The sequence below is a fragment of the Schistosoma mansoni genome, chromosome 2, assembly GCF_000237925.1.
Source record: "Schistosoma mansoni strain Puerto Rico chromosome 2, complete genome".
NCBI classification, from domain to species: domain Eukaryota; kingdom Metazoa; phylum Platyhelminthes; class Trematoda; order Strigeidida; family Schistosomatidae; genus Schistosoma; species Schistosoma mansoni.
This window is the reverse complement of record NC_031496.1, coordinates 10,270,042-10,289,801: the sequence shown is the minus strand read 5'-3', so window position 1 is coordinate 10,289,801 and position 19,760 is coordinate 10,270,042. Positions and strand designations below refer to the sequence as shown.

At 35.6% G+C, this 19,760-nt stretch overlaps 1 non-coding gene across 1 annotated transcript; it reads left to right on the top strand.

The window, feature by feature from the left end:
- The first annotated feature begins 11,546 nt into the window (after positions 1-11,546).
- Positions 11,547-11,613, top strand: Smp_tRNA_01177_Gln_TTG.1.1. The gene has a single exon. It is a non-coding gene (tRNA).
- The last annotated feature ends 8,147 nt before the right edge of the window (positions 11,614-19,760 follow it).

Here is a 19,760-nt window from a genome sequence, read left to right as displayed (position 1 = left end):
TAAATACACTGGATCTATTCAGTGTAGCTTGATATTCTGATTATCGATTGCCTTATCGTCATTACCATTATATAAATTATGTATTTTGGGTGTAATTTCGCTAAATCCTTTAATTAGGTATCTGTCCTTTAGAACTATTGGTAAACGTCATTTAAGAAGAAACGGTTGTCAAAAATGCTAATTAACTAATAGTTTATTAGAGATAGATTGATGTCAGTAGTTCAGTTTTTAAGATCCTAACTTTCATAATCAGGATCCAACCTGGGTTCAGAAACGTCAAATCAGAGGAAATGAGACATTATTTGGTTCGTCGACCAAGTTTTTGTTGGGTTACAAACGTGGACATATATATCCCACTTTGACCGTATTCCTTGACTGTGAAAGAGGGACCTGGTTCCATTCATTTGAAGGTTCTGCACCATTATTTCACTGGAATTTTGAATATGCTCTGCTACAGACTCCATTTACTCACACACTTCTGTAAATTTGTTTCAGACAACTATTAGTTGTGTCGTACATTGTCTGTTTACCTGACGATCAACATTCTTCTAGGGGCAAAACGCTATTTGACTTTGGGTTGTTCTGTAGTCTGCCACTTCTAGTGATTGTGCATGCTAGTTAACGTGGCGCGAGATGTTGAGCTGTGACTGGTCACTGAGCAAAGAAAATAAACATTTCTGTGTAAACTACTGTATGGCTTAATGTTATATACAAAAATTAGTCACCGCTTCAAGCTCACTGTGTATTTCAGAATATGTGCCTGGTATGATATGACTATATAGAGTATGTTGATCGAATGTCCAATGTAGTCGTTACATAATCTCGTTTCCCGGTCGTATTATCATATTATAATAACATACCTTGGTAAACGGAAAAGCCTTTGTTTTGCCGTTATGTTAGTAATTCTATTGAGTCTTGTTAGAATAAACTGCAGAACCTGATTTATCTTTTTAATCTGGTGGAAATTACCATTTAGACGACGAGTAGAGCGAAAAAATCCGTTGGTTTTTTATGTACATATATAGCCTCAACAAAAAAAACCAATAGTGGTCTAACAGTGATTATATTACTTCACAGTGTTTATAAAACGATATTAAATAACTAAGTAATTGGAAGAAAGGTTTATAATGATCAAAGTAATTATTCGAAAAATTCAATTAAGGTTGCTCCATTACATAGTGCTTGAGGAAAATTCACAAATACTTTGATGAACGTTGTGTTTTAGTAATGTAAGAATCAAGGGACTGCTATTGAAAGTATCTCCTATACGGCGTCAGTAAGTTGTTAGATGACTGTTTCTCTAGACAGTCCATTTTGGAAATGTGGAAGTCCATCATCGCATAGCGGAACACCATCCATTTTTGTTGGGCAGAGGACAGGTGAGAGTGACTACGAGTTCAACTCTCTCAATCGGTAAACAAAAAACAAGTTGGTTTGAGTAAAGCTCTAAAAGTTATCCATCATATCCCATCTAATTTAGCACATGGTTTACGAGTTTATCTACATATTTCTGAATCTATCGGAATTCATATTCACAAACCTAACTTTTGCATTCCAAAGAAGTTTGTACAACTACTCTTGCTACCTTGGTCGTCGGTATAGGAGTGAGCTTTAGGGAAACTTTAATTAAATCGATTTCATGTTTTATTTCACTTGTATTTCTACATATTTTCAACATATGACGAATTCGCTGTAGATGCCTCCATCGTTTATTATTTTCTCGATCTTGACTCCCAGTATCCCCTCATTTAAATATGTTTAGTTCTGTTGCACAGCAATATTTTTAGATTTTGATAAGAGTTGTCAGTAAAGAAATCTCTTAGGGACGACTGCTACTTGGCATTAAGTTTAGTAACACTAATCTAGCGACCTCATGGAGCATAGGTTACCGATCAGCAGTCTCCAAGCAACTGTCTTGGGATCCTCTTCCCAGTCGCTACTCAGTTTTGATTTCTGCCTCCAGTTCCCTGCTCGATGTGTTCCCTGATCTTCCTCTTCTTTTGCCTTCAGGATTCCACGTTACGGCTTACCTAGTGATGCAGTTTGATGATTTCCGTAATATGCTTCGCATCCACCTGTAACGTCTCTCCCCAGTTTCCTCGTCAACTGGAAGTTTTTTCCCTGTCATAGTAGGTTGTTGCTAATGTTAGCCGGTTAACGGACATTAAGTACCTTTCGTAGGCAGCTGTTTGCGGATTCCCGTACCTTTATGACGGTAGTTGTGACAGTGCCCGAAGTCTCAACTCCGTACAATGAAACTGTTTAAACGCTACTGTTGAAAATTCTGACTATGATGTCTGACATTTGTATTGAGTTTCATATGTTCTTCAACTGTAAGAATACTGCCATTGTTTTGCCAATCCGTGTCTTCACATCTGCACCAGATCCTCCTTGTTCACCAATGATACTGTACAGGTAAGTGGAAGTTTCCACTTCCAATGCTTCTCCACCAAGTGTGATTTGACTGGTGCTCTCTGTGTTGCATTTGAGGATCTTGCTGTTTCCTCTATGAATGTTGAGGCCTAAAACTACACAAGCTGTTGTTATACTGTCTGTCTTCATCTGCATTTGTTGCTGTGTATGGAACGGAATGTATTCATAATAGGATCCACTTATACATTTGGATCAAACAAGTATAGTTTCTGACAAATATATCACTTACTAGTCTACCTAGATACAACTCATACTTAAAGAGACTTAACTAGTATCATGACTTACGATAACTTTATACTTTCAGAATATTATCGAGTAATTTTAAACGCCGGTAACTCCCGTCCAATTTTTGTACGTGGACTCGTTTGCTTTACAAAACACTAATTGACAGTGTGATATTTAGATAATTTGTCAAATCTTACCAAAAAGTTTCATATAAATTATAAACTCGACGTCATGTCGTGCATTGAATTAACTGCATCCAAGGTATCCTTTCTATTCCTTCCCGGAGATGTAGTGGTCTACATAATTCAGTCAGTCACTGGAAGAATGGAGAAGGACGAGGGTAAGCAGCCCTGCTTGAAACCGGTCTTCAACTGGATTACATCTGAGTTGCCCTTCATGGAGGACTTTGCAGAGCAGTCCATCTTATGTATTCCGTATGATTTTGACGATCTCAGTTGGACCATAGTGCTGAAGGAGAATCTATAGGGTCCCCCTATTCACACTTGTTACTTGCTTTCTTACTGTCAAAGAAGCTGATGTATAATGAGTTCCATTCAATTGATTACTGAGCAATGATCCGAATCGCTGCAGTTACCTCTCTACTTGGCTCCAGTACTTCAGCTAACATGCTGTCTGGTGTTGTTGCTTTCCCAATCTTGATTTGTTTGATGGCCATCCTGATTCTTTAGATCTTTGATGGAGTGACATCTATGTGGAGAGCTGTGTGTGCTGCTTCGATGTCTCGTCGGTTGATTGGGACCGGTTCATTCACGAGTTCTCATAAGTGCTCTACCCACCTGTTCCACAGTTCTTGAATTTCAGTGTTTGGCCTACCTTCTTCGTTTTCAAATGATCACTCTGGCTTACTATGTTTCTCTGCTTGTTTCCTCGTCGTATCATGTGTTTGTCTCGTATTTTCTCCTCTTGTAGCTTTTCCCGCTCTCGTTTCTAGGTCTTCGACGTATCTCTACTTGCCATTTCTAATGCTCCTCTCCACTCTCTTACTTGCTTTTGTGTATTCGGTCTATGCCTTGACTATTGTTGATTACTTTCTCCTTGTTTTTCCCTTCATTGATCGTGCTCAGTTTATCAGTAGAGATCCACTCTTTATACTTGTGCTCGTTGTGACCAAAGGTCTGACATGAGGTTATCGCTTCTTTTGTATACTTCCAGTTTTTATCCATAATGCTTTTCTCTTTGAGTAGATCTTATAATACTTGAAACTTGTTGCTGAGATCTACCTTGAATTTATTGAGTTTGTCAGTATCTGGTGGTGATCTGAAAATATACCACCTCTCTAGTACTTATGTCTTCCATGGACCTTCGGAATTTGTTACTGATGCAAGTGTGATCGATCTGATTGTCTGTAGTGTGGTCTGGTGATATCCATGTGGTTTTATGTATGTGTTTGTTAAAGGTACACAAATTTGCAATCTCTCTCCATTCTCGTTCTTTTCTCCCAGTTCATGTCATCTCATGATATCTTTATACTTGATGTCTTCTATTTGGACTTTGGCGTTTAGTTTTGACTGGGCGATTATGTCCTTTCCTGAACATTTCTCTACAATGAACTGCAGCTTCCCATTGAACTGATTGTCATATCCTAGCAAAGACATAAGTACGGGTAGCTTCCGCGACCTATTAATGGATGATTATCCTATATTCTTAATGTATAACTATTGAGTGATTAGATTGTGTATTTCTATATTCATCTTATTATAAAGCTTCGTTTTGACCTATGGATTATTATACGGTTTACTGTATCTAAATTATATTCAGTTTATTGATTACTGTCTCCCTTGTTCACAGCCACATTTTGACTTGATATTGTACAAATATTATTTTCTAATTTATGGTGTGATGCGATCTGTCTGTTTGGCTGGTATATAAACCGAGTATGCTTGAAATAAATAATTCACATAGCAGAGGCTGTAATTGGTGTTCTGGACTCGATTGGAAGGGCTAGGCGGACAAGGGATCAATTAGGACGCTAGACTACTCATACTGGTCGAACGTCATTGATTTGACAGTGTTAAGATTAGAATCGTCGTATTTCGATTGGTGGATAATTTACGTGATAAAAAGCCGGACATAAGACCACAACAATTGGCATATGGCCTTTTTCTTTTTTTCTAAATTCATACGCTGATCTTTATCTTCACCACCATCATCAGTGAGTGCATGGCACTGGATAATATTCATTGTAATCCTTTCCTTTTTTGCTTTGAGGGATGCTCGATCCATGAGATTCACATCCTATAAGCGCTTTTCGTGCTCTTTTGGAGAGCATCATTGAAACTCCCTGTGTGTGAGAGACGTTTTCTGCCTCATAATCACAGTACAACAACCCCTTTCCGTCCAGCTTGCGTCCAATGGATTTTACTTATTCCGAGCACCGCCTGTTTGTATTTTCTCATTTCTGAAGCTACTTGAATGATCCTCCCATTGTCCCACATTGTGTGAACATTTCATGTACTTATGTTAATTGTTGTTCTGGTTGTTAGAACGGGTATCGGCTTTATGAATCCTGAAGAATCTCAGCTTTCACTATTAAGTGTCATTACTGTTCTAAATGAAGAACTTTCAACTCGGAGACAAGAGTTTAGATGGTTTGAATGGTTTTTGTGTTTAGCGTTTTTTTTAGCAAAGTTTCCTTCCATGGGATGGGGTTGCTAATACAATGAACAACCTTACTCTTTTAGCCGACTTGGAATCGTAGTAACCCTAGAAGGGTTCAAGAATAAATGAATTGTAGATTATAATGATCGAGATGAAAATAAATATATGATTAAACTATATGGCAGATTTTTTTAGGTATATATGCATGGTTATTGTTTTAATTCCATTTTAAGGTAATTTATCATTTCTGAATCTCTGTTAGATGGTGATATTTTGGCGACTATTCAGCTTATGTCGATTTATGATCATAGTGACTTCAATGGGAATATATAATACGTAATCAGTAGATACCTAGAACAACCAAATTAGGTTTATGATAGATTCATTAGGATCAATTATTCAATATCAATTTGGTCTTCGATTCTATATAGTTGTAATCGGTTTTTCGCCAGAGTAATATGTATTTGAAAATTTTGAAGGAAATATGGTTAAGGTTTATTCCATAGCTTGATTTTAAAGGTTAGGATTTATAGTTCGTATATATTTGTCGGTTAAATTAAAAAAAAAACTGAGAGTTCAATATTCTTTTTTCCTTAGTGTTGACAAAAGTAGTCATTCTGGACACTACACAAAGACATTTATACTCCTCGTTGTGTGTGATATTTAAAATTTACCGCATAGACCTAGAGAATTGCGTTCACAGTTCTGATTAGCTTATCCTTATACTATTTCAATCTATGCCTTTAGGTAATAGAAATTAGTTTCCGTTAATTTTCTTTTGTTATTCATATTATGATTCAAGTTTGTTTCCTCTTAAATTCTAATTCTCTAGTTTTGACTACCTGATAAATTTACTCAATTATTTTCATTAGTCTGTACATTTAGTGTTACCTTATTCTAAATAGGAACTTCTTTTGATAAATAATCCAACTAGATAATTAGTGTATAGAATAGGTTATCTGATGATGACATTATTCTCAATCATATTTCATGTCAAACAAAGAAGTCTGCCTTCTTTTTTTTTGAAATTATAAACTACGATTTATAGGAACTTTCGTCTAAATTAGATCGAATAGTTTCATAGTATTTGGGCACCGAAGTTACAAATACATTCTTCCTATTTAAACTAAGATTGTTTTAAATCTCTAAATGAAATACTCTTTGAGACAATCAAAAATGAAGAACCCAGCGAAGGAATTCTTTTTTTTTCGATGAAACTGTTTACTATATTACTAGACTATTGTTATAACTTGTGGCCGAATGGATGCCCAATTAATGTATGGCGTGATAAGACCGCCAATCAGAGAGCAGAGAATTATCGATCGGAATAGCGATACGAACAGTCTAGAGTACGTATCGGTCCTGCTTTCTGCCTAACCCAGCCAGTTAAGTCCAGAACACCAATAACAGCCTCTGCGGTATGAATCGTTGTATTTCAAACATACTAAGTTTATATACCAAACAGACTGATCTTATCATACCAATAAAATAGGAAATAACATTTGTACAAGATTTGGCCAAATGTGGCTGTGGCAGTAAATAATAGACTGGGGATAACTCAAGAATGGTAAATCGTACAATAACATTCTATAGGTCAAAACAAAGCTTATAATAAGGGGAACATGAGTATGAATAGTTTAGTTATTTAGCAATTATACGATAAAAAAATATATGCATAATACTGGTCCATAAATGAACGCCAAGGTTACCATTCACTATTGTTATCGGAACACAACAACTATCCTTGATATTATTTGATCCTGTCAAATTCTCTAAAGAAGTTATTCAAAAAGATGTAACTGAGAAAACGGAACAGATGTTAATTAAAATCTTAAGGAAGATAAAAGATGAGTTTATTATCAATTGTGATCTCTATGAACATCTTAGACCATCGGGTTCTGTTATACCGAGATTATACGGACTCTCAAAATTTCATAAGAAGAATATCCCGCTACGTTTTATACTTGTTATGAATAACTCTTCGTATCATTTGATTGCTAAATGGTTAGCTGATATTTTACAATCCGTCAGAAATCACATCAATAGATACGACTCTCTTGACTCATTTGACTTTGTTAACTTCATTAGAAATATCAATATAAAAAGTAGAAAAATGATCTTATTGGATGACACCTCACTCTTCACTAATGTTCCACCCACAGAAACTATATGTTTTTTATGTGACTATACTGAAAATAACAACCTTGATGTTTGTATCTCAAAACATTATCTAAGAGAGTTACCCCTACAATGTACTCTAAATATGTAATTCAGATTTAATAATGATTTTTATAGACAAAGAGATGGAGTTGCAATGGGTTCACCATTGGGTCTCCTCTTGGCTGATTGTTTCATGGCCAGTCTGGAAAAAAATAAGTTTAAACCACAATCAGTTATTATTATCCTTCAACAATTTTTCATGATTATTACTCAATTATTATGACCTTTATGTTTTTCGTTTTTTTTTTCATATCTATCAAGCGGACAATTATCTTTTATAGTTTTGACCCGTAAATTATTTTCATCTTTCTATTCTTCTTTAACCCCCCGATTATTATGTAACCTCATTTGATCAGTAAAGTCTTGAATCATTTTATGATGCAATCTTCTTTATCCTTCTATAGACATATTTACCATACAACTATCAATACAAATGTACAGTTTAAGTAAATGATTTTGTCGAAAAGAGAATTTTCTCCATTGAATTCTCTTTATTTTTATTCAATGACATAATGGGTTACTTTAATAATCAAGAATGAGTAGAAATAACCTAGGGTAGATAAAATATTTCAAGTCAAAGTCAACAAAATAATACCGAAAATTTCGAGACATTCGGTTTGTAAAATAGTAACGGAAAATTAAAAGTCCCTACAGTTATCCGTGAATATCACGACAATTTAACAAGTTAGTGGCTGTCGTGATGTAATCGTTTAATGGATTACATTTTAACATTGGCATTGGTAATCAACGAGTTACATACAGAAGTAGGATGAAACCTAGTATCTACTAGTTACTTACTTACTCCTGTTACCGCTCACCAGCATTTTCCATCCAACTCTGTCCTGGGCAATCCTTTCCAGTTAACATTCATCCTTTTCATATCTGCTTCTATTTCGCGGCGTAATGTGTTCTTTGGCCTTCCTCTTTTCCACTTCCCTTCCGGATTCCAAGTTAGGGATTGTTTCGTGATGCAGTTTGGTGATTTCCTTAATGTATGTCCTATCCACTTCCAACGTCTTTTCCTAATTTCCTCTTCATCTGGAAGCTGGTTTGTCCTCTCCCATAAAACGCTGTTGCTGATAGTATCCGACCAGTGAATGTTGAGTATTTTGCGTAGACAATTGTGTATAAATACTTGTACCTTCTTGACGATGGATGTAGTAGTTCTCCACGTTTCAGCTCCATACAGTATGACTGAGTCGACGTTCGTATTAAAGATTCTCACTTTGAAGTTAGTTGATAGTTGTTTTGAGTTCCATATGTTCTTCGATTCCAGAAATGCTGTCCTTGCTTTGCCAATCCTGGCCAGTATCTACTAGTCGACACCATATAAAATATATTCAGCGGGTTATAGAAATACTGTGATCAATAGATTGTTATTGTATAACAGTTGGCCTGTATATATGCCAGCAAACTGATATCATAAAGCCTTATTTTACAAAAAATTACAATACATTATCCATCACAGTTATCCTATCTTATTTGTTTGTTCCTATCCAATTGTTTCAGCATATTCTTTTTTTATATCATGATCCTGTTTCTAACCTGATATTAGGGATTTAAATTTTTCCACTTTGAACCCGTAAATAGTAAGAATTAAAGGTATTACTTCATGTTATGAGTAAAATTTGTAGGTTTTCCTAAGACATTTTTGTCACTCTATCAACAGTGTATTATGGTAACTCGATATACAAAGCTGACTTCTACATCTTCAAAAATAGTTTACATTTTAGTATAATCAAGTAAGTAATGAGCTAAGCAAAAATGAAGCAAAAAATGACAAATGTTTATAGTAATCCAAACTGCTAAACTTTAAATGAGCAAACAGAATACATTATCAACATGAGGGAAAACAAATAATTTTCAATATTAATGGTAAAAAAATAGTAGAAAAATCAAAGAGAAAAGACAAAGAAAGAAGCAGGAATACCTAGTAGGGATGTGTAACAATATGATCTTCAAGATCTAAATGGGGAATAAAAACTGAGTCTGTACCATTACGGTAAACTTTGTGTTACATGAGTGCATGTCTATAGTAGTATATTTTCGTTATATTTGAAGCCAATGTACACCTTCCTCTAAATATACTGATATAAACGAGGGTGGGGGAGTTCCATTTTCTTGAAATATTCCCGTACGATCAGGTGTTTCTAGCCATTTCCTGGGAAACTCTTCTTGCTGCCTTCTCTCTGCAAGTGTATTTACGAAATGAAAGGACGAAAGGCGAATGTCCAGTGTTTAAAACGAGATGGTGGATATAAAAGATCCATACACGGCAGTGGGAAAACCATAACTCCTAACCAATGGTGAATATGACAGAACGAATGGCGTACGATGTTATGTTTGGTCACTGGGTACAATAGGATAGCATCTTTTGACGTTGATCTACTGCCTTGTAGATTAGACTTCAACGTCAAAGGATAGAGGGTGGTTTACTAAGAAAATCACCTTTGGTTTGCGTTCCCAGGCAGTATCTCAACCTTCTCATGAATACAGCAAATCTGATTTATGTGAAACTTACATTTTTGCTACCCTTTAATACCCGATATTATGTGAATTAGATAGTATATAATATAATGAACTTCGTAGATCAATAGCAATCCATTCTCTGACTACACCGTATTTCAGTAAGAGATTGCTCCATATGAGGAAAACCTATCATACTTACCTCAATAGATAGATGTTTACGGTTTCAGGTACCGATTTTCATACTTTCCATAAAAAATATGTACCTAGTATTACCAATCGTCATTTGATATTTCCAACACAAGCAATCACTATTTCAAAAAATACTCTAACGGAGTCTTGTAGACAATGCATGCTTCATACTGTGGATGGTGGCAGAGTGGGACAAAGAAGAACACTTAAAAATTAATAAATATGTGCCTTGAGTTTTTAAATGCAGTTTTTCACTATGAAATGAATTAAGTAGTTAATACAAAATTTATATCGACAATTTAGAATCATTTACATGAGACAAAGTACTTTGAAGTAGTGTAATGTTTAGTGCCTGTTGTTGTCTTTAAACTGGTGGGACGATAATGATAATATGAAAGAAATTGTGTGGTGTGTGCTACTTATGCTGACAGATGTAAGTTGTGTGTGGCGGCAATCGGAAGTCGAATCCCTGCCAGCAGAAGATTGAAATGAAGAAAACGGGAAATAAATCAGAGAACAATCGGAATAACAACAGAATTAGAGGAATAGTGGAGTATGTGAAAGACAATGCAAATTATGTACTTAACGTATACTTTTCAAATTTTACAAAGCCACTGTGTGACTTTGCGTCGGACATGAAATCATTTTTCCCCACATTAGTCCTCGCTCACTACAATCATACTAGTAAAATACATCTTATATGGTTTCATACATATTTCGTCGGTGAATCCTGTTACTAACAGTATAGACATGAAAAATCGATTAGGAAAATATTTGAGAAACGTGTATTTCAGACATTCAGTAATATCGTAGTAAACAGAACATGGGTGGGGACAATCGAATGTATTTGACACGAAAATTACAGACTATCTCACTGAAATCTGACAACCATACTGTAAACAGTTAATTTGCAAACTATTAATCGATTGTCTCAATCTTGACCATGCCTTCTGCAAATGTCAGTCCGTAGTCTCCGATTATTATTGTGTCATACAATTTCGTTTTCGTTCTTTCCTTACCGATCTTCTACCGAAATACATTCTATACCTGACCATCGTCATATACTACTCATGTGGATATAAGCAACCCACACCACAGTATGGGTCACAGAAAAGAGATGAATTGAAAAATATATGGAATGGAGTGGAAGAAATAGGCAACTCACGGCTGTCAGCCGTGAACATTCATTTTTCATCATGATTTCCTAAACTCAAACCATTTTGAATGAAAATATGTTATCAACTGGATTGAATTACAACAACTTAAAACTATCCTATGACTATAAAGTTTATACATGTACAATTTTCTAAGGGATTAAAATTTCTTAGTGCATTAAAATCAGTCATAATTGCTTTAACATATTTATGCACAAGCGTGTGGCTATCAGGACTCAGTGGCCGAGTGGATAACGCGATGGCGTTTGAAGCGAAAGGTACTGGGTTCGAGTCCCAGAGTGAACATCAATTCTGAGAGGCAGGTACATCCAGCTGGTGAGTCCCAAATAGGACGAAACGCGAGTCCTGGATTCCACTGCTAGCCACTGTCCATCTTTGCTTACCATGCTTGTGAATTTAGGCTATATCGAGGCAATACGCACAGTATGCACATATGCCAATTAGAGACTGACCAGTTGCAGTCCTAAAAACATCAATGGGAAGATCCAAATAAACAATACTAAGTAAATAGTTTATGTTCATTCATTTGAAAATGTAAAGGAACTCTAACCACAAAGGTCATATTGCCAAGGTCGTAGCATTAATGTATTTTGATAACATATCTAAAAATGTTATCTCTTTAAATCAATGAATTCCAAATGGATAGATTGTGATGTTTTTCTTTGTAAATTCACACACAAACATTATTCTAAAATTATATATATATATATATATATATATATATATATATATATATATATATATATATATAAACACGAAGAGAACATCAACTCAATCACGCTTGATGTAGAAGCTCTGGAAGAGGTGCAAACTTCCGCATACATGAACAGCTTCATCGAATAACAAGCACGGTTTGATGAATATGTAAAGGCACGGGTTGCTAAGAAAGGGCAATATTCCTACAGTTGAAGAACATATGAAACAATTGTCAACCAATATCAAAGTTGGAATTTTCAATGCGGACATCAATACAGTTCTACTGTACGGAGCTGAAACTTCGAGAACTTCAACCATCATCGAAATGGTACAATTATTTATAAATAGTTGTCTACCCATGATACTCAATACCCGTTGACCGGATACCATCAGCAGGAACCTACTTTGGGAGAGAACAAACTAGATTCCAGGTGAAGAGGAAATTAGGAAAAAATACTGGAGGTGGATAGGACATACATTTCGAAAATCATTACACTGCATCATGAGGCAAGCTGTAGCTTGGGATGCTGAATAGGAATAGAAAAGGTGAAGGCCTAGGAATACATTACGTAGGGAACGGGGAGCAGACATGAAAAGGACGAATAGCAACTGGAAACAACCGGAAAGTATTGTTCAGGTTAGAGTTGGATGGAGAGTACTGGTGGGCGGCTTATGTTCTTTGACGAGAAGTAACAGACATAGTAAGTAATATATGCTTAAATATCGTTAATTTATTCGACTCTTCATTCGATTCGAAAGTGATGAGATAAATGAGTCATAATTAAGAACGTTATACCGGTGTAGGTCCTGTTACAAGTTGGTATAACAAGAATCTGTTAAAAGGCCAGTTGAACTTTCGAAACGTGATGCTAATTGATCAATTTCGAATTGGCCAGCCATCAGTAAACGAACTGTTAAAGTATTTCCAGACAGAGAATGTTAAAGGAACAGTATGTTATAAACAAATGAGTGAATAATAAGTTTTTTGATATTATTATGCATCATAGCTTGATGCAAGTAGGATTGTATCTAGATCTTCAGTTGAATTATTCGTTACTAAAATTATTTTGAGTATTACTGAATCTAGCTGGAAATTTTTTAACAACTCTCTGCGGAACTTGAAGTTTCTTGGTCTCAGTCTTAGCGACGTCATATGGGTTAAAATGGAAAGCTAATTCTTTAAGTAATGGCATTCGGTTACGGAAACTAACTCCTAACTAAACTCACTTGACTTACAGCTTATGTATCAAAATTGACAAGTGATAAGTAGTCTGATGGTTTCAAACAAAAATGATGTTGAAATCCATCCAATTTTTAGTTGATGGGTAATCGACTCTTAATCTATGGATAGTTTAAAACTTTGATTATACTTATGTATTCAAGGTGAACTCTATAATGACAGGCGGAAAACTGACAGATTAGTTAGTTTCACAGTATGATCATAGCAACACCCCTACAATTAATCTTGTTTACGGTTAATTTTGACAAGCCCTTTAATTGACTTATTTAACAAACAATGTTATTAGAACAGTAGCAATTCGCATATTTCTGTGTACTACAATGATCACTATCATATCTATATAAATGTGTATGCTTCATCACATGTTCAGCCTATACACATGTCTCTCTAGCTTAAATGTTGATAGCTTAAATATCGCTCGATGAGTCATTCTCTCCCCTATATATATGCTTGAATTTTATTGATTGCCTTTGCCTTGCTTCGCTTCACCTCGATTCGATTCTGTTTGACTCTGAATCCGCCTCTGCATTCGCTTGCTTGTGCTCACCAGCCTCTCTGCTCAAATTCGCTCTATATGGTTGTAACTTTGTTATCTGTGCTAACGAACCATAAACTGTAGTCACCGCTTCGTATTGATTTCTGAATCCATACATCGTTATGATTTATTTAATAGCGGTTATCAGGGTGATTGATAAACAAAGCCTAAAGGGATTGGATTGTTTCGATGCCAAGCCGCTACATGTCCAATGATCTTCAAATATTATTGCTTGCTAATATCCTATGCCGTACGTGATATTTTGTTAACTGGAGACAGATTTGTTTTTGTATGTCAGTTGTTCTGACTTTTATATTTTTGTTTAGAGAAATTAGGTTTTTAGCCATTTGGTAAAACCAAAATCTATTCCATCTATTCCAATTTAGACAGTTAAATATTATCCAGTAACTCTTGCATACCACAAAAGTTGATTTAAAGTCTCGTACACAAAAAATCAATCTCATATATTATGTTTAAAAAAATTGTTTAATTACTAGGTTTATTCACCACCTCCCAGTTACAAAATGTTTCATCGAAAATATTCCCTTTTTTTAAAAAAATCTAGTCGATAAGATGATATATTGATTATAGTCAGGGATGAACAGGGAAAGAAAAGTATTGAAATAGAATGATGAATTCAGGAGGATATTGTATAAATTGTAGTTGGGTTTTGTTATAAACTGCCACCCCCTAAGAAAAAACCCACTAAAAACCTAACAGTATTGAACAACTACTTCGTTTGCGTCTGAGGTCTCTCCAGTAATGTCTACCCATGATTTCTTACGTAATCAAACAAATTAAATTCAAGGTTAACAAACGGCACTAAGTTATTTATTCACTGTGTTGGAATTTAAAAGTAAATATTCCCAACTATAGGGTCAGTTAAGAATCTTCCTTCGGTGTAAAATGTGAGGTACTGACATGTAAATGAATTGATGAATAATTTACAGAGAGTAATGAAATAGCTTTATACACTCCATAGTTTTGAAGGCTTCAGTTTGATGTTAGTTCAAGATGCAAAGAATTTTACCTAGTTATTGCAAAAATATCCCCATGTTTATGTGAATTCTAATGCTTTTGTAAATTGAGGCATCCCCTTTTTTAACAAAATGAAGTTAATATACTGGTGATTATTTAGGTAAAATATAACCAAATTTATCAAACTAAACTTCAGGATGGTGGGGAATATTTGCGGCTCAAGAGGAAGGATCTGTCGAAATAAAGTTCTTTCCATATATTTGGTATATGGCTAACGGTAAAATCCAGGATAAGCATTTAATCCTATCTGGGTCCCATCAGTTGAATATACCTGGTTCTCAGTGTCGATGGTGGTTACGTACCGATTATTGTAAAACTTGTTACTTAACGCTATGCTGAAGGGATTTATTCAACCTGCACATATAGCAAAAGAGATCAACTAGTTGCACTTCTAAATATCAACAATTGTAAATTATAAACTCTCATTGATGAAATTAAATTTTCTATTTTAATTTAATTAGACTTCTAACAAATAGTCTGATTAAGACATTATTCAAGAACTCTACTAACTTATATCTTCTTATGAAAATAAGACGATTCATATTTCTGATTAATTCCAATATGTAGACTTAAACAATAAAACCTTTGTACTAGTTTGTAGATGGCGTCGAGTCTCGATTGACTATGATCACCACTACAATAAGATTATGCGCCCGAAAACGACTTGGTTCCTTCGCTAGCTCGTAAACCAGAAGGCTTTAGCTGATCCGGATAAAGTATATTTATTGGCGATCTCGTGGTATCGAAAGAATACTGAGAAGTGCCAAAGGGTACAGGCAAAATGGCAGAGCACAAGAAAGTTCGAACGAACAAGATGGACGACGGAACGAAAAGTGCTTTTGATACAGTTAAACAAAACGAGTACAGTAAAACAATCACTGGTACAATTGGTTATAATAATAATTGTTTCCATTATACCAATCGCGTTCTCGTCGAGAAAAGCAGGTTATTACAACTGATTTTCTTTTCTGATACAAATCAGTAACAATAATAGTTGTAGGGATGATCTATCAAATAGTTACTTAAAATAGTCTATTATAGTTCAGTATAAAACTTAAAACAAATCGTTGAATGGTAGACAATGAGCTCTCGTATTCATTGATTATTATTATTATTATTATTATTATCAGAAGGGGATTTTGCGAAGATTTTAATAATTTTGGATTTGAAATGATGAGTCAATTGAAGTTAGACCACCATGGTAGACCTGGAAGCACTGGACGGCCATTTCGTCCTATTGTGGGACTCCTCATCAGTGCGCATCTACGATCCCTCTTCGCGAGATTCGAACCCAGGACCTATCAGTCTCGCGCGCAAGCATTTAACTTCTAGACCACTGAGCCGACATCCAAAGGTGTTAATGTCTAACTTCAACCAATCTACGAGATCGAGCAACCGTCCACCATTGTCTTCAGTGAGTTACTATCTCATAACAGATCCAGTTGAACTCCACCGATCACTGCTTCTCACTAGAACTCCAGGAAATACCAAATCTAACAGTAAATGAGTTACATTTGCATAAGCTATTTTAAAAGAAAATATAATTTACATGAAAACTAATCATGGTTACAGATATTATTACATAACTTTTAATCATTTGAAACTGTATACATATTACTATATATAGAAAATCTCATTTGATAGCTTATATAATATGGATATGTTTAATTGATCTGAACCGTTCTAATTTAATATGATTTAATCATATGATGATTTTGATGATAAACATTTTAAGGGGGGGTTGTGGAGATTTTTAGTAATTTTTTTAATATATTGTTGAAATCATGAGTCAATTGAAGCTAGACACCATGGAAAACCTGGAAGCACTGGACGGCCGTTTCGTCTTATTGTGGGACTCTTCAGCAGTGTCCATCCATGTTGGATGTCGGTCCAGTGATCTATTGGTTAAGCGCGAGACTGATAGGTCCTGGGTTCGAATCTCGCGAGGCCTGAAATACATTATTCTTATTGTAGAAGTTATGTTCTGGACTCATATAGGCAGGATTGTGCGGAAGGACCAATCAGAACTCAGAGTTGACTCTAGGCTGTTCATACTGGTTTATGCGTTACTGTTCTTATCAGTAAGTCGGTGTTGTCATTGACGATTTTATCACGTGATGTATTGACGAGGCATTATGACATAACAAATTCTGATATGGATTACTAGCTAATGGATGTAATTTATAGGAAGATTAATTAAATTCCTATCACTGTAAGATCTCGTCTGATATTTTAACTTTACCACAAGGTTGGAAATTTATTGTAAATCTGGATTAAGCTTGTAGCCACTAAAACTAATCCACCACATATTCACAGTTGTTACAAGTGAGAGTATTACATTCCTTGAATAAGAAGTAATAAAATTCATCTTTGTATTTTGATGAAATCGACCACTGAAATTCAAATGTAAGGTGTACAAAATCTTTGCATCACGACGGTTTCTACACATTAATAAACTTCCATAGCATTCCATACAATTATTTATTTATTTGTTTATTTGGACACATAAATGCTGGTACAAAAGAGCACCGAATACATACGCACCACACAAGTCACTTGGTTTGTGTGTGGGCTGTGATGCTGCTTGGGTGTCCAGACCTAAGCAGGTGGTTTCCTTATGGAGCCACACCCGAAGCAGTGCAATGGAGTAACGTCGGGAGATGCAGTCCCATGGTAGCCGGTGACCAACCATTGGTTCACACTCCATCTCTTCCTTCAGGATCCCGAAGCAAATGTGCATCATTGGTTTGTAATCAGGGTTTCCCAACTCCTCTGCGTGGGCGCTCCGCATCCATCAAACCGATTAAATCGCCGGACATTCGCTTTTCGTCCTCCTAATTTCGTAAACAACAGTAATGTCTCGAGAAGGTATCAGTGTCTGTATACGCGTGGCCATGTGCGAGTATATCGAGAAGGATAGCGTACTCTCCCCACCCTTGGCTGCACTAGGGCATTTGGGGGCATTCAATACAGTATTACAAAACACAATAGAAATGATTTTTACTTAAAACAGAATCTGATTATTGTTCAGTTGGGTGGTTCGTAAAAATAATTTTATTTTGAATATAGTATTCACCATGGGCAAATATTATATGGGGACTAAACATTATCAATTCTAACTAAACACTTATCTAGTGTTGATTGGTGAGTAACTTTGAGATGAACTGTTAAATCTTCAATAATAAGTTGTGACTGGTGGAACTCAAACATATCGGAAATTGTGATAAACGTCAATGATAGCATTAGGCATTCGTTTAGTATGTAGTAAATTGATTGAAATTAGAAATTCTAGCCATTAGATACCCACTCAGTAGTTAAATGTTGTCATACTCATCTTGACTCTTGAAATCCTTGAATTTTATTTCGTGAGTGTGGTTGTAAGTGTGTGGCTGATGAGTCACAAACTAGGACAAAGGAGGCGTCCAATGTTTTATTTTTGTAAATGATTCTACAACTAATCCCAACCTATGGCGAAAATTTTCTCTTGTTTCCATGGTTCTCATTATTATTTGTTGGGAATGTGCACGATCTTGTGCAACACCCTGCCTTTGCGCCATATTTTTGGTGATAACAGCAGATCCCAGAGGTTTGCTTAGGCGATCGAGACTGCTGCCTTGAAAATGATCTTTGCCTGGACTGTGATCTGCGTCGACCGGTTTGTACTGTGGTAATCTTCGCTTTTAATGCTGTTAGCTGATTTGCCAGTTCCGTTAGCTGTTGTTGGAACATGGCTGTACTCCGTGTACCCGTTTTTCAAGCAGTTTGTATTGAGTTTATACCATGGCTATCTGGATAGATTTCCATCATTTTATCAACCATATCAGCTAAATCATCTAGGGCAACTAAATTTGTATAACATTTAGTGGTAAGTGTTGGAGCCATATGTGCTTCAGAAGGGCTTCATCTAGTTAATTGTTTCATGTGCCGTAAAAGCTGTGAGGGTTCGTTGTCTCTAAGTCTGCATGCCGTTAACGGTTGTTGTAATCTTTTTTCGTCAGAGACTGAGATGTGTTGTATTACTGGTGCTTTTATTTTATTGTATGACTCGTTCTCCGGCACCTGATCAATTAAATCCCCAACTTTGGGAGCGAGGAGTTCACCCACTACGTCCGCATATTTTGTCGCCTGTGAGCGGATTACTCTAGCCATAAATAAGGCCTCTAATTGAGCGAACCAGACTCGTGGGTTATTAGCTCCGTATATTGGGAGTCTGAATTCGAAAATAGCATTACCTGAGCTTAGGTAGTGTATTAAGAGCGTTTATAGGAAGACCTTTCTATAGCTTATTTTGTTTGGAGAGTACATTGTATGAAAAATAAACTAACGAGTCAGGTAAAATAGACAATGTAGCAAATAGAATAAACACTGGGCTTACCAGATAATTGCCGTGGACGAAAAGTTATATGAACTCAAAAATGACAATAAAATTATCACATCTAAAAGTTAACGTTATAATATATCAACTATAATTTATAAACACAAAGAAAAGTTATGTAACGTTACTTACATCGCAGGTTTTGGCGTGATCGAACTGCATACGGTTTCATCATCCACAATTATAGATAATAATTAATTCCAATGAGGTTGTTGTGATTCCAGTAATATAGTCAGATGTAGTATATAATGAAAATATGGCTGTAGTCTATAAACGTAGATAATAGATATTTTAGAGTTCAGTTATCATAACAACAGACAATTGAGAACGAGAAACGTGTGTGTAACAGTGTATTTATGAGAGTTTAGCAGCGTGTGTCGTGCTATGAGGTATTCAAAAACGGGAGAGGAAGTATTCAAGGTCATGGAATTTTAAACATTTTTTACAATCACTTGATGTTGTATGCTTGTATATCTTCCCATTGTTATTTAGGGCTGCAATCGATCAATGTCTTGTTGGCATATGTGCATCCTGTGCGGACTGCCT